Source organism: Microcaecilia unicolor, chromosome 4, assembly GCF_901765095.1.
Source record: "Microcaecilia unicolor chromosome 4, aMicUni1.1, whole genome shotgun sequence".
NCBI classification, from domain to species: Eukaryota; Metazoa; Chordata; class Amphibia; order Gymnophiona; family Siphonopidae; genus Microcaecilia; species Microcaecilia unicolor.
In genome coordinates this window covers 26759866-26784129 of record NC_044034.1, presented here as the reverse complement: position 1 = coordinate 26784129, position 24264 = coordinate 26759866, and the positions used below count along the sequence as shown (strand labels likewise).

General features: G+C 45.0%; 1 protein-coding gene across 2 annotated transcripts in view; it reads right to left on the bottom strand.

Annotated features, from left to right (window-relative positions):
• TSKU (tsukushi, small leucine rich proteoglycan) overlaps positions 1 to 24264 on the bottom strand; it is an 85315-nt gene that overhangs the window by 1475 nt on the left and 59576 nt on the right. The gene's annotated exons all lie outside the window — the stretch shown is intronic.

Genomic DNA, 24264 nt, shown 5'->3' with positions numbered 1-24264 from the left:
TTACAAATAATTTAAAAATACGTGAAATCTGTTGGAAATGCCTAGTTTTCATCCCAATCCTAGAGGCACAAGTACAAAAACAAAAAAAAAAAAACCCCAACCCACTTCTGCCGAAACGCCACAAGGAGTTAGAAGGCAGACAGGAATTTTCTCTGGAGTCACATCCAGAATTTCACCCAAATCATAGCCAGTGTTCCAACCACTGGGTCACTTCTCCTTCCATAGTAAAAAAAGGAAATTGACTTTATAAAGACTTTAAATACATTTCATAAACAGTATATTAATGTATTAAAATGGCCTGACAGATGGCCTTGGCAGAGTAACAAAACGATCCTATTACATTACTACTGAAATAATCCATGAGCAGACCAGAACCACATAGTTGTAATTTAAAAAAAAACAAAAAAAAAACCACAAAAACTAAAAACGACATTTTTGTACAATTGGGGCATCTTCTCATGCATAATATATACTCAGGCTACAGGGTAATGTAGTTCTGGCCCGTTCTGCATGCTGGTTTTTTAGCTGGAATTCTGTTTCTGTGCAATTGAAATGGTTCAATATTATCTGTGGTTATGCATACCCCTCCCCACTTCCTTGGTTAAATGGAGCATGGAATATCACATTTGGGGCCACGTTATAGGCTCAGTAGCATCTTTAACGCGTGTTAACCATGTATGCACATTAACCTTGTACGTGCCTACAATATCTCTATAAGCGCCTAAATAGTTAGCACGCAAACTAATTGTAGGCGCGTTCAAAATGCTAATGTGCTATAGTAAACAGGGCCCTTGATGTGTTGTGTCCTGCCAAGCTCCTTGCTTTTCATTTTTTTGTGCTTTGAACTTTTGTTACCAGTGTCTTAACTGAGGTATTAACTTGTATTTTTTTTTTTGTTACATTTGTACCCTGCGTTTTTCCCACTCATGGCAGGCTCAATGCGGCTTACATGGGGCAATGGAGGGTTAAGTGACTTGCCCAGAGTCACAAGGAGCTGCCTGTGCCTGAAGTGGGAATTGAGCTCAGTTCCCCAGGACCAAAGTCCACCACCCTAACCACTAGGCCACTCCTCCACTGTTGCTACTATTTGAGATTCTACATGGAATGTTGCTATTCCACTAGCAACATTCCATGTGGAAGTCGGCCCTTGCAGATCACCAATGTGGCCGCGCAGGCTTCTGCTTCTGTGAGTCTGACATCCAGCAGAAACAGAAGCCTGCGCTGCCTTCTACATGGAATGTTGCTAGTGGAATAGCAACATTCCATGTAGAATCTCCAATAGTAGCAACATTCCACGTAGAATCTCCAATAGTATCTATTTTATTTTTGTTACATTTGTACCCCGTGCTTTCCCACTCATGGCAGGCTCAGTGCGGCTTACGTGGGGCAATGGAGGGTGAAGTGACTTGCCCAGAGTCACAAGGAGCTGCCTGTGCCTGAAGTGGGAATTGAACTCAGTTCCTCAGGACCAAAGTCCACCACCCTAACCACAAGGCCACTCCTCCACTGTTGCTACTATTTGAGATTCTACATGGAATGTTGCTATTCCACTAGCAACATTCCATGTACAAGTCTGCCCTTGCAGATCACCAATGTGGCCGCGCAGGCTTCTACATGGAATGTTGCTAGTGGAATAGCAACATTCCATGTAGAATCTCCAATAGTAGCAACATTCCACATAGAATCTCCACTAGTAGCAACATTCCATGTAGAATCTCCAATAGTATCTATTTTATTTTTGTTACATTTGTACCCTGTGCTTTCCCACTCATGGCAGGCTCAATGCGGCTTACATGGGGCAATGGAGGGTTAAGTGACTTGCCCAGAGTCACAAGGAGCTGCCTGTGCCTGAAGTGGGAATCAAACTCAGTTCCCCAGGACCAAAGTCCACCACCCTAACCACTAGGCCACTCCTCCACTTCACATAGCACATACATCTTTCACAATCAGGTCTCTGCATTAAAATATTGACTCTTTCATTCTTGCACAACACTGAAAAAGATATCGTATTTATTTATTTGCTGCATTTGTATCCCACATTTTCCCACCTGTTTCCAGGCTCAATGTGGCTTACATTATGTTGCAATGGCCATCACATTAACGAAATAAGAATTTCAGAATATTGTTACTGATGAGGTGTATAAGAATGTCATGGCAATCAAATCGACAGAATAAGAATTTAGAATATTGCTACAAATAAGGAGCATAATAATATCAAGCAATTAGTGGAAATAGATAATACAGTACATAAGTGAGAGCAGGGCATGATATAATGATCAATAATGAAAATGCAATTGAAATAAACAAGTTAGAAGAGATCAGTAGTAGTTATTCCTAGCGTATTTTAAGAGTCAGTTCATTGTAGAGGATCCTTCTTATACGTCTTGTCGAACAAGTTAGTCTTCAGTAATTTTCGAAAGGTTGTCAGATCGTGCGTTGTTTTTATGTTTGGCAATTTTTTTTACATATCTGTTTTTTGATGGCTTCAGTGGTGTTATGTTCATTAATACTTTCATTAATAAGTTTTTATTCATATGTTTAATTTAATCTTACTTTCTAAATATTATTTTTAAACAACATTTTCATTAATGTGTATATTGTGGTCATGATTGGTTAGGAGTCTTATTTCCTCTTTCAGATCAGCTCTTCACATGTTGCCAACTGCCTGTGTTTGCTGGCTATGTTATTCTGTAATTTTCCAAATGATGTTACATTATTGTATCGTATTCATGTAGTGTAAGGAGGTGTCTCTTATTACATACTAGTAAAAAAAACCCCGTTTCTGATGCAAATGAAACGGGGGGCTAGCAAGGTTTTCTTCAGAGTGTGCATGTGGGAGTGTGTGTGTCCCTGCCCTCTGCCCTCTCTCTCTCTCCCTCCCCCTCCCCCCTCCGAGTCCAGTCCTTCAGTGTTGTTTCCTGCTGTTCTATGTTTTTGTTACAGAGAGAGTGAGGGCATCTCTCTCCCCTCCCCCCTCTGAGTCCTTCACTGTTTCCTGGGATTTCATGCTGTGCTGTTTTCCTTCACTCATGGGGAAACCGGATATCTGTGGCGCTTCACACTTCCGGCTGGAGGCTTCAGTGGTGCCTTTTATATATATAATAGATAGATTAGTACTGTCATTGTTCTTTTTAGTATATAATCTATGTTTTATGTGGCACAATGTTTCTATTATATGGTCCTGATATTCTTAGTATGTGTGTCTATATGTTATGGCATTTTTTAAAAAATTTTATTTATCATTTTACTTAATTACAGTCACATTTATCACATAAATGTAAGGAAATACAGAAATTAATATAAAAAGGAAAACATTTTCTCTCAACAATATATATTTACATAATTGTCCACAATTGGAAGATCCAAGATCAGGAAAACAATCTTAAAGAAAATAAGAAAAACTCAAAACGGTTAATCTTACACTTCACATTTTCTGAGGGAGGAAGGTTAATCGGTTATTGCAGCCGGTACAGTGGTAACTGAAGGAAGTTGCTGCAGAGGATTCTTTATCTGTTTCCACAAACTCTATAATTTCTTAGGTTCAAACAAATAAGTAATAAGAAAAATAAAACACAAGGGAATCGTGCTAGGAAGGTCCCACCTAGGGCACTGATTCCTGGCTGAAAAGCCAAGACTTCACACCTCCCAGTCTGCGATTCCCTTGATGTGTCAGAAAATATATTCATCTTTGAACCCAAAAAAACTATCAACCATATATCGGAAATACAATTTCAAAACGTTGTTCCTATCTAATCAAAGACGAAAGTCACTAATAATATAACTATCTATAACTTCTGAATTTTCCAAAATGTCAGTTAAACACATCTCTTTTCTCTGAAAGAAGATTTTAAAGGAAATATTATATGTTATGGCATTTTATTGATATTGATATTGATATTAGCGTTGGAAGCAAAAATACATAGTAAAAACTTTTTTAGATACATTAAAAGCAGGAAACCGGCCAAAGAGTCGGTTGGGCCGCTGGACGAAAATGGTGTTAAAGGGGCGATCAAGGAGGACAAAGCCGTAGCGGAGAAATTAAATGAATTCTTTGCTTTCGGTCTTCACCGAGGAGGATTTGGGGGGGACACCGGTGCCGGAAAGAATATTTGAAGCGGGGGAGTCGGAGAAACTAAACAAATTCTCTGTAACCTTGGAGGATGTAATGGGTCAGTTCAGCAAGCTGAAGAGTAGTAAATCACCGGGACCTGATGGTATTCATCCCAGAGTATTAATAGAACTAAAAAATGAACTTGCGGAGCTACTGTTAGAAATATGCAATCTGTCCCTAAAATCGAGTGTAATACCGGAAGACTGGAGGGTAGCCAATGTTACTCCGATTTTAAGAAAGGTTCCAGAGGAGATCCGGGAAATTATAGACCGGTGAGTCTGACGTCGGTGCCGGGCAAGATGGTGGAGGCTATTATTAAGAATAAAATTGCAGAGCATATACAAAAACATGGACTGATGAGACAAAGTCAGCACGGATTTAGTGAAGGGAAGTCTTGCCTCACCAATCTAATGCATTTTTTTGAGGGGGTAAGCAAACATGTGGACAATGGGGAGCCGGTTGATATTGTATATCTGGATTTTCAGAAGGCGTTTGACAAAGTGCCGCACGAAAGACTCCTGAAGAAATTGCAGAGTCATGGAATCGGAGGTAGGGTATTATTATGGATTAAGAACTGGTTGAAAGATAGGAAGCAGAGAGTAGGATTGCGTGGCCAGTATTCTCAGTGGAGGAGGGTAGTTAGTGGGGTCCCGCAGGGGTCTGTGCTGGGTCCGTTGCTTTTTAATGTATTTATAAATGACCTAGAGATGGGAATAACTAGTGAGGTAATTAAATTCGCCGATGACACAAAATTATTCAGGGTCGTCAAGTCGCAGGAGGAATGTGAACGATTACAGGAGGACCTTGCGAGACTGGGAGAATGGGCGTGCAAGTGGCAGATGAAGTTCAATGTTGACAAGTGCAAAGTGATGCATGTGGGTAAGAGGAACCCGAATTATAGCTACGTCTTGCAAGGTTCCGCGTTAGGAGTTACGGATCAAGAAAGGGATCTGGGTGTCGTCGTCGATGATACGCTGAAACCTTCTGCTCAGTGTGCTGCTGCGGCTAGGAAAGCGAATAGAATGTTGGGTGTTATTAGGAAGGGTATGGAGTCCAGGTGTGCGGATGTTATAATGCCGTTGTATCGCTCCATGGTGCGACCGCACCTGGAGTATTGTGTTCAGTACTGGTCTCCGTATCTCAAAAAAGATATAGTAGAATTGGAAAAGGTACAGCGAAGGGCGACGAAAATGATAGTGGGGATGGGACGACTTTCCTATGAAGAGAGGCTGAGAAGGCTAGGGCTTTTCAGCTTGGAGAAGAGACGGCTGAGGGGAGATATGATAGAAGTGTATAAAATAATGAGTGGAATGGATCGGGTGGATGTGAAGCGACTGTTCACGCTATCCAAAAATACTAGGACTAGAGGGCATGAGTTGAAGCTACAGTGTGGTAAATTTAAAACGAATCGGAGAAAATTTTTCTTCACCCAACGTGTAATTAGACTCTGGAATTCATTGCCGGAGAACGTGGTACGGGCGGTTAGCTTGACGGAGTTTAAAAAGGGGTTAGATAGATTCCTAAAGGACAAGTCCATAGACCGCTATTAAATGGACTGGAAAAATTCCTCATTTTTAGGTATAACTTGTCTGGAATGTTTTTACGTTTGGGGAGCGTGCCAGGTGCCCTTGACCTGGATTGGCCACTGTCGGTGACAGGATGCTGGGCTAGATGGACCTTTGGTCTTTCCCAGTATGGCACTACTTATGTACTTATGTACTTATAGATTCACTGTTAATCCGAACTTGTTTTTAACCTTTATTTTCGATGTTTTATTTTGGAACATTTGTACTTTTATATTTAAGTTGTATATATGTTAATTTATTGGTTCTGTTTATTTTAGACCCCTGAGGAAGGCCTGTTGGCCAAAACACGGACCGTGTAGGGTCCCATTAAACTTTTCTGGCGCTCTTACTCCCTTGGTTTGGTTCGGCAATTCATACCATAGTTGAGTACAGACGTATGAGAAGCTAGATGCTTGTATAGATTTGTATTTAAGTCCTCTGCAGTTGGGATAATGGAGGTTTAAGAAAGTGCGTGATGAACATTTGTTATTTCTTGCCGGTAAATCAATTAGATCTGACATGTAAGATGGGGCATCTCCATAAATGATTTTATGAACTAAGGTGCAAACTTATCGCCTTTCCAATCTTACAAACTTGACCCTCTCCACAGGCACATTTTCTAAAGGGAAACCAACGCAGGTCATTTCTCTTTTGGAACTGCTGCTCGATACACAAGCTAAAAAGGTAGCCCCCACCTACCTTGCAGGAAACCCAGACTACTGAAAACTGCTCCCATAGGGGCCCTTTCACTAAGCCGCATAGGTGCGTAAGTGTGTCCTATGTGCGTCAATTTTGAACTACCGCCCGGCTACCGCATGGCCCGGGCGGTCATTAAATTTTTTTACGCGCATTCGCTACGCGCGCCGGATGATTTTCTGGCGTGTGGCGCTAACCGGGCGGTAATTGGCATTGTACACGTGCTGATGATTACCTCCCAGTTAACGCGTGAGACCTTACCGCTAAGTCAACGGGTGGGGGTAAGGTCTCAAGCCCAAAATGGATGCCTGCCAATTTTCATTTTGCCGCACGTCCATTTCCCCCCCCCCAAAAAAAAAAAATAAAGGTCTTTTCTGCAGATGTGCTGAAAAATGGACCTGCGTCCATCCAATACACGTCTACACCAGCGCAGGCCATTTTTTGGCGCACCTTAGTAAAAGGACCCCCCCCCCCCCCTTAGTACCACTTCCACTCCTAGAACCCGGTGCTGAGAACTCTAGCAGTAAGCCAACAGCGCTGAAATTATACCGCCGGAACGGCGCCGATGATTAGCTCACCAATGTTCGAGGGAAATGGCATGCAAATCATGTACATGCTGTTAAAAGCAAAATCGCGGGGGGGGGGGGGGGGGGGGGATGTGCTTACGGTAAGCCCAGCTCCTGTGTGCACACGCCAGGCACACCTGAACGTCAAGCACACCTTGGCATCTGTTTTCTGCGCCTTTAAATATAAGATTTTCAATCGTTTTTTTTTTACTGGGAAAACTTATATTTAAAACGCAGGCATGCTTTCACTTTCAGGTTGGGTCAGACTCGCACATACTTGTTTCTCACTGCTGGCACTTACGGGCTTGCACAGGCTACACTTCTGCTTCAAAATTAAAGAAAAAAAAAAAACGGCAGACTTTAAAGAATGAAGAAAGGATTTCTCAAGATTCTAACACCCTAACGCCTAATCCCAGCTGGCATAATTTTTTTTTTTTTAGCGGTAAGGTTGGCTTTGTTTTGTGCGCTGTTCTCCGAGCATTGGGAGAGAATAAGAAATGAGCTCATTAACATCCGTTTGACTACATTAGCATGCTATTTGCGCTAATCATTGGCGTGCTCATGGTTTCCTGCGCTCACTAACGCGGGTGCTAGTACGGCGCTAATGGCTGCTACTGCCCGTGTTTGCTTCTGAGCGTTGGGGGCACCAGAAAACTAAAGGAAATTTTAGGTAGCTGTGGCACTTATGTATTACAACTCTCTCCCCCCTGCCTCACTTCCAATCCTAAGAAATCAACTATTTGAGTTATAAGTACATAAGTAATGCCACACTGGGAAAAGACCAAGGGTCCATCGAGCCCAGCATCCTGTCCACGACAGCGGCCAATCCAGGCCAAGGGCACCTGGCAAGCTTCCCAAACGTACAAACATTCTATACATGTTATTCCTGGAATTTGGGATTTTTCCCAAGTCCATTTAGTAGCGGTTTATGGACTTGTCCTTTAGGAAACCGTCTAACCCCTTTTTAAACTCTGCCAAGCTAACCACCTTCACCATGTTCTTCGGCAATGAATTCCAGAATTTAATTATGTGTTGGGTGAAGAAAACTTTTCTCCGATTTGTTTTAAATTTACTATAAAAGAGAGCAAGCTCTGATGACAATAATTCCTATTGCTTCTGAGCTTTGTGTATTTACCCTTCAACGATTCCTACAAAATTCTAAAGCAAGCACAGCAGATAATGCCAGCCAGGAATCATTTGGCCCACCAGTCTGCCCAGTTAACAGTGAGTCTCATTCTCCATGGGCTCAATCATCAGGTGTCTTTATCACTAGCTTCTTTTCCCAACTGTTGGGTGCGCTGAAAAATGGGACTGGGGTAGCGTAGGTGCATGTTTTGGGCGCACGCAGAACCATATTTCAGCGCACCTGTGAAAAAAATGCCTTTTTATTTTGCCGAAAATGGACGTGCGGCAAAACTAAAATTGCCGCGCATCTATTTTGGGTCTGAGACCTTACCGCCAGCCATTGACCTAGCGGTTAAGTCTCGTGCGGTAACCGGGCGGTAATGACCTACGCATGCCAAACGCCACTTGGCACGCATCCGATGCGCGCGGTTGAAAATAAAAATTATTTTTCGGACGCGTGTATGGGACGCGCGCCAAAATGAAATTACTGCAAGAGCCGTGTGGTAACTCCATTTTGGCACGCGTTGGGCACGTGTAGATGCTTACACAACTTAGTAAAGGGGCCCCATTATGTTTAATCTCATCAAGGCTACTTTTTACTCCCCTTTCCTTAGCTGTTTGCTTTCCTGAAGTTCCATTATCATTTTTATTAGTCTGACAGTTTTGCTCCTGCGCTGCTCCTACACCCTTGGAAAGTAAAGCCTCTCATTTCATGTTTTCTTTTTTTTAATTTCTTTATGGTTTCTCTGAGCACAGCATATTATACCGACTTGAATAACTCAAAAAGGGCCTGAAAAGCAAAACCCCTTGAGAATTACAGGACAATCTGGCGTGCAAGTATTCCCCAAATTTCTACCGCACGGTTCACTGGTGCTTAGGTACAGACGTGATTAATTCTCTAACCACATGACACCATCACCTCTTCCCTACAAAATCTCTCTTAGCATTTTTATGGCCCTGTTTTTTAATACAGTTTTCTTGTCTTTAGAAGCACAAGCAGATAAAATTGTAAGTAAAATTTAATGCTGTACTATAGCATAAAATTCACCCCACTCATTGTCAGCCAGTGAAACCATTAATTCGTTTCTGCCATATCCTCCCAAACTATTTCTGCATGCCCGTGCACACATTCCAGCAAACGTGCCAAATCATGACCACTTGTTTCGATGTACAAAATATTTTCCTTATTAGAAAAAAAAAAAAGGGGGAAAACATTTTTTAAATCCATCCCTTTAACATGTTCTCATACTCTTCTGGAACTACTTTTTCTTGGGAGTCTCCTTTGTATCATTTTTACCTTTATGCCATATTTTGGTTGTTCATTCTGGTCGGTAAGAGCGACCTCTCGCATTCTAATTGTGGGGTCCTTTTACAAAGGCGCGCTGAAAAATGGCTTGTGGTAGTGTAGGTGCGGGTTTTGGGCCATGCGTCCATTTTGGGTCCAAGACCTTACCACCAGCCATTGACCTAGCGGTAAAGACTCACGCGGTAACTAGATGTCAAAAGCCACTTGGCGCGTGTCCGTTCCACGTGTCTGAAAATAAATTTTTCGGACACGCGCCAAAAATGAAATTACTACAAGAGTAGGGTTACCATATTTTGTCCCCCCAAAAGAAGGACACATGCCCCGCCCACACCACACACCCCGCCCCATCACACCCTCACTCCACCCCATCACGCCCTCGCTCCGCCCCCTGTCACATTTCCCCTCCCCCTGTCACACACCCCATCACCCCCCTCCCTGTCACTCCCTTCCCCTTACTACTGCCCTGGTGGTCTAGTGACCTCTTCGGGGCAGGAAAGAGCCCCCTCTTTCCTGCCCGGAGCGCTGCCCTGCATGCATCCTTACTGTTGCTGATCTTGGCGCTGATTCAAAATGGCCGCTGAGAGTTGAAGTCTCGCGAGGTCACTTCAACTCTCGGTGGCCATTTTGAATCGGCGCCAAGATCAGCAACAGGAAGGATGCATGCAGGGCAGCGCTCCGGGCAGGAAAGAGGGGGCTCTTTCCTGCCCCGAAGGCGGTCACTAGACCACCAGGGCAGTAGTAAGTAAGGGGAGAGGAGGCTAGCAATCTGCCCATTTGTCCAGAAATCCGGACAAATGGGCAGATTGGCAAAACCCGCCCGGTTGCCCGGACATGTCCTCAAAAAGAGGACATGTCCGGTGTAAGGAATATGCAGAAAGGAAGAGCGACCCCAGCTACCCACCGGAGAAAAGAGAGCCGGAGGGTAGGAGGGAAGACCCTAGGGAGGCACAGGTTTTGCCAAAAAGGGACATAAGAATAAGAAACTACAACTCCCAGAAACCCCCAGGAGAACCCGGGTAAGGAGAAACAGGGTGCAGAACCAAGAAGCTCCAGAAGAGGGCCGCCAGAAAAAGGGAAAAGCTGATTCTCCACCTTGGTGGAGAAGGTGGCTGAACCGGTGGCAGGAGAAGGGAAAGCAGCCTAGCAGGGTTAATGAAGAAGAGTGCAATCAGCTGGAAAAGGGGTGGGAGGAGGAGAAAATGGACTGGGCTCCTGCAGGAGTGGAGGAAAAAGAACCAGAGGCAATGGAGCAAGAGGAGGAGGAGCTGGTCTTAGACGAACCCATGGAGCTCTTGGCTATGGCTCAGCCAGCGCTGGAGGTATAAGGGGAATGCCTGGGTCAAGCGGGAGGAGGTCAGGAGTAGAAGACTGACCAAGAGGGTGGGACCCAAGGCTTTGAGCCCGCGCAAAGCCTGACTTAATTGAACTGTGCTGAGCGAAGCCTGGCTGTACTTGGACTGTGGTTAAAACAGCCTGACTTTATTGAACTGTGCTGAGAGAAGCCTGGTTGTACTTGGACTGTGTTTGAAACAGCCTGAGGCTTTATTGAACTGTGCTGAGAGAAGCCTGGCTGTACTTGGACTGTGTTTGCAGCAGCCTGGCTTAATTGAACTGTGCTGAGAGAAGCCTGGTTGTACTTGGACTGTGTTTGCAACAGCCTGGCTTAATTGAACTGTGCTGAGAAAAGCCTGGTTGTACTTGGACTGTGTTTGAAACGGCCTGAGGCTTTATTGAACTGTGCTGAGAGAAGCCTGGCTGTACTTGGACTGTGTTTGCAACAGCCCGGCTTAATTGAACTGTGCTGAGAGAAGCCTGGTTGTACTTGGACTGTGTTTGAAACGGCCTGAGGCTTTATTGAACTGTGCTGAGAGAAGCCTGGCTGTACTTGGACTGTGTTAGCAACAGCCCGGCTTAATTGAACTGTGCTGAGAGAAGCCTGGTTGTACTTGGACTGTGTTTGAAACGGCCTGAGGCTTTATTGAACTGTGCTGAGAGAAGCCTGGCTGTACTTGGACTGTGTTTGCAACAGCCTGGCTTAATTGAACTGTGCTGAGAGAAGCCTGGTTGTACTTGGACTGTGTTTGAAACAGCCTGAGGCTTAATTGAACTGTGCTGAGAGAAGCCTGGTTGTACTTGGACTGTGTTTGAAACAGCCTGAGGCTTTATTGAACTGTGCTGAGAGAAGCCTGGCTGTACTTGGACTGTGTTTGCAACAGCCTGGCTTAATTGAACTGTGCTGAGGGAAGACTGGTTGTACTTGGACTGTGTTTGAAACAGCCTAGCTCTATTGGAGAAAGGGGGTTGGCTGGCTAGACCCCAAAAACAGGCCGAAGAAAGAAAAAAAAAAACCCATAAGAAGAACAAACAGAGAGCTCTGGGCTGGTGGGGAGGAGGCCTCTCGAGCTTAACCAGTAGGAGCCTGTTTACACCGGGTAAATCCGGACATATGGTAACCCTATACAAGAGCCACGCAGTAGTCGGGCAGTAACTCCATTTTGGCGCGCAAAGACGCTATGCGGCTTAGTAAAAGGGCCCCTGTTTTTCTTATTCCTCAAGAGAGCCTAGTCTGTGTGTAAGTTTCTGCTATCGTGGATCTAATACCACTATCCATTTTAGAAAACATGCAGGCACCAGAACAGGCCTTGCAAAGTTTCCTTTGAATTTAGGACCCATCCCAAGAATTCAGGAGCCAACTCACTCATCTCTTGCTGCTCCTTCTTCCCCAGGATTGCTTTTACTGAAGGCTGGGGGGGGGGGGGGGGGGGGGGGGGGGGGGGAGGGAACGTGGCCTAGGCATGTACTACTGAGTTTGCAGATGACAAGCTAACATTGAAAGGTGGATCTATTGCTCTTGTTGTAACTGCATCGTTTTTCTTCAATAAAGCTTTGAAAACTGGAAAAAAAAAAAATTAAGTGGCTTGGATTTAAGCCAGGTCAGCATAACAAAAATCTGTGGGCTGAAAAGTCAGAACAAGCAGAAAAAAAAAAAAAAAAAAAGAGGAGGAAAAAGTCCCTCACGCAAGTGTGAGCAACAAACAACAAAGTGAGGAAGACTCGGGGAGGATGTCAATCTTTAATTTTATAAATGGTCGATTTGATCCCTGAAGTAGGCCTTAGGTGCCGAAACACGGCCGTGTCGGGTTGTTTTTGTGTTTGTTTGAATTAAAGATTGTTTGACACCCTCCCCGAGTCCTCCTCACTTTGTTGTTCGTTGCTGAAAAGTCCGAACAGCGTGCCATTTCACTCAGGTCACCAACCCAAACTTGATTCAATTACCCAACATGAAATTTGAATAGGTTTATGGACGTCACTTTCACAGGATCAAGACAGTGATGAAGTCCACCTCCTGCTCCTAACACCCATGCCGAGAAGCCGGCCTTGCGTTTTCCGACGTTGCTGGTTGCAGCACCCAAGGGATCTTGTGAAAATATAATAGTCGGTGCCAGTTTTGTGTTTTTTTGCAAGCAAGCCTAACTGTTATTTCTTAGAAGGCAAACACATTCTCCCTTATAATGTTAGATGATTCATTCCTGCACATTTACATCACAACACAACTAACCTTTTCTTAAAACCAGAAATTCCTGTTCCCCTGTTTTGAAGAACATTCACCCGGTCAGTGAGTTGTTCTGTTGTTTTCATGCTTGATTTCTATTTTTCAGCAGAAACATACCAACGCAGTAGTTGAGAGCAGGAAAAAAAACAAAAAAACAGATCTGGCCCTTCTGTACAGGGCAACCGAAACTGGGTTTTTCAGTTTCAACTTGAAACTGAACCCGCAGCCAAAATTTGCCATCGGGTTTCAGTTCTAAAATGCATGTGAAATGGCCAACATGTACTGGCAATGTCCAGCATGAACATCCATTTTATAGGCTCAAACCCCACCCCAGGGCATAATTGCTTACTTCCAGAGCCTTACTCTCTCCCTACCCCCATCCACCCCTCCTGGAACTGGTCCAGGATCCACAATGGCACCAATGACCATTGGCGGTAATCTCTGAATGCTCTTCCTTCCTAAAGCTACTCCTTCTCATATGCTTCCTCCCTCCAGATCTAGTTTCCCCCTTCTCGTCCTAGAGTGTCCTTCTGTAACTCTTTTCCAGAGCTTTCATCTTCCCAGGATGAACGGATTCCACACACTCAATCCTCCTCCCATTGTGCGTCCCTACCAGCCGACAGGAGAAGAGTTTAATTTGATGTCATCTCCTACTTTGGACATTTCGCTAGGACGTCAGAAACAGAAGGACTTGGAAGCCTTTTGCGAGGAGGACCTCGGCTGGTGGGGGGTTGGGGTCCCCAGCCAGCAAAGGTAGGCGGGTTGGCGGTGGGAGGGGGGGGAGTCAGCGACACCGGGAGGGGGGGGGAGCTAAAATGTGCCCCCTCACCTCAGGCTCTGGACCCCCCTCCCGCCGAAGTCTGGCTACGCCCCTGGTTCCAAGCCTCACTCTGGTGTTTCAGCAGTTTAGCCTCTTCCTGGTGCCCTGCTGCCTCCTTCAGTGTGGTCCAAGCCTCATTCCCGAGCACCAGAGACCGTGACATCATCAGTGAGGGCTCTTTAAAAAAAAAACCATGGGACACTCACGCATTGCCTTCGCAACATTTGCTCTTCTGCCGTGAGTTGCTTGGCTGTTCCAGAATTCCAGTCTCCTGATTTCCAGCCTTCATCAATGTGGTTCTTCTGCTGGATATCTAATCTGGTCTGGAGGTGACTATCTGCCGACCTTGGAGTTCACCTACTTCCAGGGTTTGGAGCCAACGACGGCCCAAGGATTCACTATTGGAACAGACACCCAGAACCCTACCAGTGACTTATATTCTGCTGTCAACCTCTGGACATACTGTCGTCATTTTGAGTGTAACTCAAAATCTGAACAATACTCAAAACAGTACGATACAGCTACTTAAAAATATTACTCTAGTATTCAGGACACATTTCCTAAATAACTGTGTCTTAAAACAGCTTCTAGAGTGGAGGAGTGGCCTAGTGGTTAGGGTGGTGGACTTTGGTCCTGGGGAACTGAGGAACTGACTTCGATTCCCACTGCAGGCACAGGCAGCTCCTTGTGACTCTGGGCAAGTCACTTAACCCTCCATTGCCCCATGTAAGCCGCATTGAGCCTGCCATGAGTGGGAAAGCGCAGGGTACAAATGTAACAAAAATAAAATAGATACTATTGGAGATTCTACATGGAATGTTGCTACTATTGGAGATTCTACATGGAATGTTGCTACTATTGGAGATTCTACATGGAATGTTACTATTCCACTAGCAACATTCCATGTAGAAGGCTGCGCAGGCTTCTGTTTCTGTGAGTCTGATGTAGTGCAGGACGTCAGACTCACAGAAGCAGAAGCCTGCGCGGCCACATTGGTGATCTGCAATGGCCGACTTCTACATGGAATGTTGCTAGTGGAATAGCAACATTCCATGTAGAATCTCAAATAGTGGCAACAGTGGAGGAGTGGCCTAGTGGTTAGGGTGGTGGACTTTGGTCCTGGGGAACTGAGTTTGATTCCCACTTCAGGCACAGGCAGCTCCTTGTGACTCTGGGCAAGTCACTTAACCCTCCATTGCCCCATGTAAGCCGCATTGAGCCTGCCATGAGTGGGAAAGCGCGGGGTACAAACGTAACAAAAATAAATAAATTGCATGTAGTCTGCTGCAGATGAGACCTAAAAACTCCTAATCTAGTCTTGCTGCTTGAATCAAAAGATAATCCACAAGTTTAAATCTTTAACTTAGGGTTTCTAATAGATTCAGTAGACGCCTGAAGGAAATTGAAAAAGTATGATGGCGCAGTACCAAAGATGAACTTGAATCTGCATTTGCAATGTTTTTTTTTTTTTTTTTTTTTAATTATTTCAGAACACATTATTTACAATCAACTTCTCATTATACAACTATGCATACTTATTGTTCACATTTAGTTTTCTCAATTTTTGTTTTTCTCCCTCCCGTCCCTCCCTCGCCTCCCCCCATCCCAGCTCAAGCATTCAGGCATTCAAGATCTTGCTTTTAGCAACTGATGTTAGTGTGTCCCAGTAGGGGGACCAGCTTCTACAAAACCGGTCTCCTGCTTCTGATGCCAAGTCCTTGATACTTTGTCTTTCCAAAGCGCACATTTGTATCATCATCGACCTCCAACAACTGATTGAGGGTTGTTCGTCTGTCAGCCATCTCTGCAATATTGTTTTCTTTCCCATCAGGATTGCTCTCTGCAAAAATGTCCTCATGCCTGTCGGCATTTGTCCCTGAACAGTAAAAACATGAAACAGCTGCTTGGGTGAGCGCTTCCATTGAGTTCTCCACATGCCCGATACATGTTCCTCTAAGCTTTTCCAGAATCTCTGTATCCTTGGGCAGGACCAGAACATATGGCCCAAATGCGCGTTTGTACGAGCACATTTCGGGCAGGAATCATTGTCTCTCAACTTAGCTCTGAACGCCCTGTGCGGTGAAATGTACAATCGAAAAATAAATTTATACTGCGTTTCTCGCCAGCTCACATTCTCAGTTAATTTATACAGTCTTTTAATGCACACTTCCAGCTGTTCCTGTGTAAGTTGTATTCCAAGTTCTGATTTCCACTGCTGTAGCACTAGAGAATAATTTGTTGCTTTGGTATTGTCTCTCAAGTGCATATGGAAGTATTTCATTGGGACTCTAGCTTGCGCGTCTAGACCCAACAGTTCGTTATATTTCCCCCAAGTTTCCATCGTTAATGTTTCTTTAGGTAAGGATCTCACATAATGTTTTAACTGTAGGTATGCAAACAAGTCAGACTCAGGTACTCCAAACTCCCTACAAAGTTCCGCAAATGGCTTCATTATTCCTTGCTCATTCACCACATGATACACATATCTCACTCCCCTTGCTGCCCACGTCTGAAAGGCCCGGGAAGTGCTGCCCGCTGGAAATTGGGGATTCCCCCTGATGGGCAGCATCGGGGAGCTCACTTGACTAAGTCTTAAAAATTTACAGATCCATCTCCAAGCACATCTCAAAGGTTGAAATAACGGGGTCACTGGCCCTAGCTTTTGTGCCTGTCCCCCAGGAGCCTGTAACCAACTTGCAAAGTGTTGTTCCCGAAACCAGTGTATCTCAGATAATGTAAGGGAAAAGTATTCCGTGTTTCGGAACCAATCAGAGATATGGCGTATCCCACCAGCGAGCGATAGGAGACGTAGGTCCAACACTCCCAGACCTCCCTTCTCCCTGGGCAACATTGCTTTGTGCATTGTCATCCGGGCCCTTTTACCCTGCCATAAGAATTTTGCTAATTTATTCTTTAGCCACTTTTCATCTCTTCCTCTAAGGTACATGGGCAGCATTTGAAAGGTATACACCCAGGTTGGGAACAATATCATGTTGTATAATGCCACACGTCCCATCAAAGATATGGGGAGTGCCTGCCACCTGCCTAAGGCACTCTCCACCTTTCTTTTTAAGGGTTCTATATTTAATATGTAGATTTGTGTTAAATCGATTGGGATTCTCACCCCCAAATATGTCATTGTCTCCTGTGCCCATTGCATTGGGAAAGGACCCTCCCATGCTCTTTTTATTTCTGGGTCCAAGGGTAAGGCTATGGACTTACTGGCATTCAGTGTAAACCCCGAATGGAACCCAAACTCTTCGATTACTTCTATCAATCGCCCTAGTGACTCTTGAGGTCTGGTCAATGTCAGCAGAAGGTCATCAGCAAAGGCCAGCACCTTTACCGTTTGGCTCGGGAGTGTGACCCCTTGTATCCCAGGGTCCTGATCAATCGTGCGGAGAAGCGGCTCTAAGTACAGTAGAAACAGCAAGGGGGAGAGGGGGCAACCCTGTCTTGTACCTGCTTGTATCTCTAATGGATCCGATCGCTTTCCATTTACCAACAGCCTAGCTGTGGGTGTCGTATATAAAGTCTTTACTGCTGCTAAAAACCAGCCCGACACACCCACGTGCTCCAGTACCCGAAATAGATAGCTCCATCTCACTTTGTCGAAAGCCTTTTCGGCATCCAGGCTTGTCAGTAGTAGCTGGGTATCTGTTGCACTGCACTGGGCAATAGCCAACAGGACCTTTCTTACATTGAGCACAGAGTGTCGTCCCCTCACGAATCCCACCTGGTTTTGTCCTATCAAATTGGGTAAGTAAGATGCTAGCCTGTTAGCCAACACCCGCGCTAATATCTTAAGATCCACATTAATAAGCGATATGGGCCTATAAGAACCCACTCGATCTTCAGGCTTCCCTGGTTTGGGTATTAGTGTGATCCAGGCCTCGTTCTCTCCCTCAGTAAAACTCCCTCTCTGTACCACCGCCTCGTAATATTCTAATAAAGAGGCCCCAAAGTCCACTGGTAGAAGTTTGTAATACTCTGCTGAATAGCCATCTGGCCCCGGCGCCGAGCCCTGTGGTAATGATTTAAGCACCTGCTGTATCTCCTGCATCTGTACCGGCCTAGACAATCCCTCACTAATGTCAGGCGGCAGAGTGGGCATCTCTGCATCCTCTATGTAATCTTGCACCGGAGTCTCTTCTTCTTCTCCCCCCTTTGCATATAGGTTCGTGAAAAATGTGTGAAACTCTCCCATTATACCCTCTAGTGTCCTTATCCTAGTTCCCGAGGAAGATCTCACTGAGGTAATTATCCTCCTCCGCTCTTGCGCACGGGCTACTTGTGCCAACATCTTCCCCGTTTTGTTCCCAAATCGTCTAAATTTCATCCCCCTCGCCCATAGCCTTTTTTTTGTCTGGTCATGTATAAGGGAGTTGAGGGCCACCGAAGTTGCCACCATAACATCCCTGTGCTCTCTTGATGGTGTTTTGACATATTTCTTTTTCGCCTGTTTCAACTCTCTTTCTAGCCTAATTATTCCCGCTGCTATTCTCTTCTTTCTTGCGCTCATGTATGCTATGATACTGCCCCTAATGACCACTTTCGAAGCCTCCCAGAATACTATTGGGGATTCACAGGATTCTGCATTAGTATCCACATAGGTCACCCACTGTTCTTTAATGTACTTCCCGAAATTCTCATCTTTATATAGAAAGGCTGGGAATTTCCATATCCTATCCCACTGCCCAGGCCCAGCAAAATCTACATCCACCCAGATTATTGAATGGTCAGATACCTCCATGGGGCCTATTTCAGCTCCTGCTATTCGTGGAAATAGTGATTGGGCCACTAATATGTAATCCAATCGGGACCATGTTGAATGAACCTTAGATTGGTGGGTGTAGTCATTCGTGAGGGGATGTGTCAAACGCCACGGGTCCACTAAGGTTAAAGCTGTGCACATGGAGTCAAGCAACCCCTCCCTTTCTACCAACCGTCTTGTTCCCGATCTGTCCGCCTGCTGATCCATAACTTCATTAAAATCTCCCGCCCATATCCACGGTGCATCATTGTATTTTGAACCCAGCGCTATTAGTTCTTGAAAAAAACGAGCTGATTGAGAATTAGGACCATATATCGTGCATAAATAAACTATCTGTCCCTGGAGGGTTATTTTCAATAATAATGTCCTTCCCTTTTTATCAGAGTGAATCAATTCTGTGTTACATGGGAGCCCTTTTCTGATAAGGACCGCTACCCCACTTCTTTTCCCTCCCGATGAGGAGTAATAACAATCTCCCACCCACTGCTGCCTCAGCTTTTCGTGTTCCATGTCTGTTAATTTGGTTTCTTGAATGCATGCAATGTCTGCTTTGTGGTGTTTAAGCTGGGCCAGTATTTTGGACCTTTTGATGGGGGACGTGATGCCAGAAACATTCCAAGAAACAATCCTAAGAGGCTGATTAACATACGGCATCACCCTTCTCTATTGCATGTTTATGTGAAATCCATTCTATCAGTTCCCCCCAGGAGCCCAGCCCCACTCCCAGGAGACAGTATTCACGCTTCCCTTCCAGCATCTCCCTGAATCTCGACGGTCCTAACCGCCACCAGGACACTCCCACTATTTTGCTTGAGCTGTTCCCCATCCCCTCCCACCCCTCTCCCCTGCCTCCCCCCTCCCCCCCCCTTAATGCAAGCTATGTGCGGCGCCATTAAGCGTCACCTGGGTCACTTGTGTGCTGGGATCCCCCCTCCTCTCTCAAAACATTGCGATTTACAACCTTCAGAACTGTATCTTACCCACATATTCAGTCATAGCACATTCATTCTCTATTTTCTGAGTCCAACAGTCCGTTCCTAAATGTTCCAATCTTTTCAGCTCTGCTCGATCTCCTTCATGTAGGTGGCGTCTGTTCCTTTAGCTCTTTGTTCAGAAAGTCCATTGCCAGCTTTTCTGAAGAGAATACAGACCATTTTCCATGTATTTGTATCTTTAAAACTGCTGGGTAGGACAGAGCAAACCGGATCTTCTTCTCTGCTAATGTTGAACATATAGGGTGAAATCTCTTCCTTTTCTCCTGTATCCCTGCTGAATAATCTGGAAAGATCAAGATTGCATTTCCCTCAAATTTCAGGGTATCTCTTTTTAGTTTATATCCATGCATGATCTCCTCTTTATGGATGAAGTTGTGTATTTTAATTATCACAACTCGTGGTTTCCTGCCTTCTTGGAGTCTTCCAAGTCTGTGAGCCCTTTCAATGCAGAGGCCTCCTCTGCTGTCTGAGAGTGCAAACTCTTTTTGTAGCCAACTTTCCAGCTTGGGCCCCAGCATTTTATCCGATACAGCCTCCGGTATTCCCACCAGTCTCAAATTAGAGCGTCGGGCCCTATTTTCTAAGTCCTCTAATTTTTCAGTTTGCATATTGAGCTTTGCTTCCAGCTCTTCTAGTTTTGGCGCGCTTGTGGCCCACGTGTCCTCCATGTCTGACACTCGTTGCTCTAGTTCTTGCGTACGCTTCGAGATTTCAGCGATGTTAGTATCCATTTTACTCAACTGGGTCGCCAGGGATTCAAATCGGGGCTCTAATGCTGACTCGATCACCTTTGATATCTGTGCGAGCTGCCGCTCTGAGAACTCGGCATGCGTTCCCGGCTCCCCGCCCGCCATCTTGGAAATCGCTGGTGCTGGTGGCGATTTTCCTTTCTCGTTCCGGAGGCTTCTTTTTGTGGAGCTCGCCGGCATGGAGACTAAAAATTGGTCCATACACCTTTCTCCCTTCGTCTCACCAGGTCAGGGATCTTCAAATTTTTGTTTAAACGCTAGTTTCAGGCGAGACGAGGAGCGGGGATCCCGGAGCTCAGCTGCTATGCTGCTGTTGCTCTCAGTGCATCACGTGACCCTCCCTGCATTTGCAATGTTAATCTAGAATCAATAAAAACTCCCCCCCCCCCCCCCCAATTTTGATGGTAGAAAGTGTAAGCCATCTTATTTATTGTTACCTCATGTTCTTCTTCTGTTAGCGTGTTCCTAATATGCATTAATTTTGTTTGTTCTGCATTGAGATTCAATTGATGTGATTGCAGCCAATGTTGTAGAGAAATTCGTTATTTTTCAGAATAAACCAGAATATCCAGAAACCGAAGTATCAAGAGGAACTAACAATTATGTCACCTGTATAAGTAAGATAAATGCGAGAAAGGAGAGAAACAGTATGAAGAGAAAGAAAGTGAGTGAAGGTGGGGACACATAGGAAAAAGCGGGAGCCTGTGTTCTCTTGAAAATGAAAGGTGAAAGACGAGAGATAACGTGTGCAGCCCAGGGCCATCCACCTCTCCTCTTCTGCTTCATCCTCACCGAACAAGGTCCTATGACTTGAGTTTGTTCCCTGGCATCTGCAGCCTCACTGAAAGCCCTTGGGCAGGACATGTGGCTTTTCTATAGCACTGCTAGCCACACACAGCACTGCGCAGGTATAAGTAACAGATAGATAGTCCTTGCTCCAAGGGACATAGTAACATAGTAACATAGTAGATGACGGCAGAAAAAGACCTGCACGGTCCATCCAGTCTGCCCAAGATAAACTCATGTGTATACCTTACCTTGATTTGTACCTGTCTTTCTCAGGGCACAGACCGTATAAGTCTGCCCAGCAGTTTTTCCTGCCTCCCAACCACCTGTCCCGCCTTCCATCACCGGCTCTGGCACAGACCGTATAAAAGTCTGCCCTCCCCTATCCTCGCCTCCCAACCACCAACCCCTCTTCCCCTCACCTGCTCTGCCACCCAATTGTAGCTAAGCTTCTGAGGATCCATTCCTTCTGCACAGGATTCCTTTATGCACATCCTACGCATGTTTGAATTCCGTTACTGTTTTCATCGCCACCACCTCCCGCGGGAGGGCATTCCAAGCATCCACCACCCTCTCCGTGAAAAAATACTTCCTGACATCTTTTCTGAGTCTGCCCCCCTTCAACCTCATTTCATGTCCTCTCGTTCTACCGCCTTCCCATCTCCGGAAAAGATTTGTTTGCGGATTAATACCTTTCAAATATTTGAACGTCTGTATCATATCACCCCTGTTCCTCCTTTCTTGCAAGTACTTGAAACAGACTAGACAACTAAACTTCTAGTAATCACTTGACTGTCACAATCAGCAATGCTTAACGAGTAAGACTAGGATCTGGAAGTGTCAGGGGTTTTGGACAGAAACTCAACCAGATTATCATGAACATAAGTACATACATAAGTATCTAAGTATTGCCATACTGGGAAAGACCAAAGGTCCATCAAGCCCAGCATCCTGTTTCCAACAGTGGCCAATCCAGGTCACAAATACCTGGCAGAAACCTAAACAATAGCAACATTCCATGTAGAACCCTAAAGAGTAGCAACATTCCATTCAGATTCTCAAATAGTAGCAACATTCCACGTAGAACCCCAAAGATTAGCACGATTCCATTCAGAATCTCAAATAGTAGCATAAGTACATAAGTATTGCCATACTGGGAAAGACCAAAGGTCCATCGAGCCCAGCATCCTGTTTCCAACAGTGGCCAATCCAGGTCACAAATACCTGGCAAGATCCCAAAAAAAGTACAAAACATTTTATACTGCTTATCCCAGAAATAGTGGAGTTTCCCCAAGTCCATTCAATAACGGTCTATGGACTTTTCCTTTAGGAAGCCGTCCAAACCTTTTTTAAACTCCGCTAAGCTAACCGCCTTTACCACATTCTCTGGCAACGGATTCCAGAGTTTAATTACACGTTGAGTGAAGAAAAAGGTTTCTCCGATTCGTTTCAAATTTACTACATTGTAGCTTCATCGCATGCCCCCTAGTCCTAGTACTTAAATCTTCACCACCCTAGCTGCAAAGGACTTCAGTACAAATCAATTTATGGATCCAGCTTCTCCTATATAAGCACGCAACTCTGGAATGCACTACCAAAAGCCGTAAAGACAACGTACGACCACCTCACCTTCCGGAAATCACTAAAGACCAACTTGTTCGAAAAGGCATACCCTACTGACCGAACCTAAATGCCTTAACCCAGCAACACAAAGAAACAAAAAACTTATAAAGAACTCTATATAACTCCCCTTCTCTACGATCCCCCACTGTGTCCGTAATAAATTTATCTCACTGACTATAACATCACTCTGTATTTGTTTCACCACCGGAGGTAGCTACTGCCTCAAGGTACTATGTAAGCCACATTGAGCCTACTACTACTACTATTTAGCATTTCTATAGCGCTACAAGGCATACGCAGCGCTGCACAAACATAGAAGAAAGACAGTCCCTGCTCAAAGAGCTTACAATCTAATAGACAAAAAATAAAGTAAGCAAATCAAATCAATTAATGTGAACGGGAAGGAAGAGAGGAGGGTAGGTGGAGGCGAGTGGTTACAAGTGGTTACGAGTCAAAAGCAATGTTAAAGAGGTGGGCTTTCAGTCTAGATTTAAAGGTGGCCAAGGATGGGGCAAGACGTAGGGGCTCAGGAAGTTTATTCCAGGCATAGGGTGCAGCGAGACAGAAGGCGCGAAGTCTGGAGTTGGCAGTAGTGGAGAAGGGAACAGATAAGAAGGACGTCAGACTCACAGAAACAGAAGCCTGCGCGGCTGCAAGGGCAGGCTTCTACATGGAATGTTGCTGGTGGAATAGCAACATTAACATTCCATGTAGAATCTCAAATAGTAGCAACAGAATCTCCAATAGTAGCAACATTCCATCTAGAATCTTCAATAGTAGCAACATTCCATGTTGTTACTACTACTACTACTACTATTTAGCATTTCTATAGCGCTACAAGGCATACGCAGTGCTGCAGAAACATAGAAGAAAGACAGTCCCTGCTCAAAGAGCTTACAATCTAATAGACAAAAAATAAAGTAATCAAATCAATTAATGTGTACAGGAAGGAGGAGAGGAGGGTAGATGGAGGCGAGTGGTTACAAGTGGTTACGAGTCAAAAGCAATGTTAAAGAGGTGGGCTTTCAGTCTAGATTTAAAGGTGGCCAAGGATGGGGCAAGACGTAGGGGCTCAGGAAGTTTATTCCAGGCGTAGGGTGCAGCGAGACAGAAGGCGCGAAGTCTGGAGTTGGCGGTAGTGGAGAAGGGAACAGATAAGAAGGATTTATCCATGGAGCGGAGTGCACGGGAAGGGGTGTAGGGAAGGACGAGTGTGGAGAGATACTGGGGAGCAGCAGAGTGAGTACATTTATAGGTTAGTAGAAGAAGTTTGAACAGGATGCGAAAACGGATAGGGAGCCAGTGAAGGGTCTTGAGGAGAGGGGTAGTATGAGTAAAGCGACCCTGGCGGAAGATGAGAGCCTGCAAATAGGTGGGAAAATGTGGGGTACAAATGTTACAAATAAATAAATAAGCAGATGAATTCCCCGTTCCAAGAGATACCCCAAAGAATATATGCAGATATTGAAAAGAATGGACGATAGAAGGGGAGCCCTGGAGGACTCTTCACAAATTAATCCACTTCAAGGCATAATTAGATGAAGGGGCGGCCCGAGGCAATCTGCCACCTAAGGCAGAGATGAAATGGTTCCTTC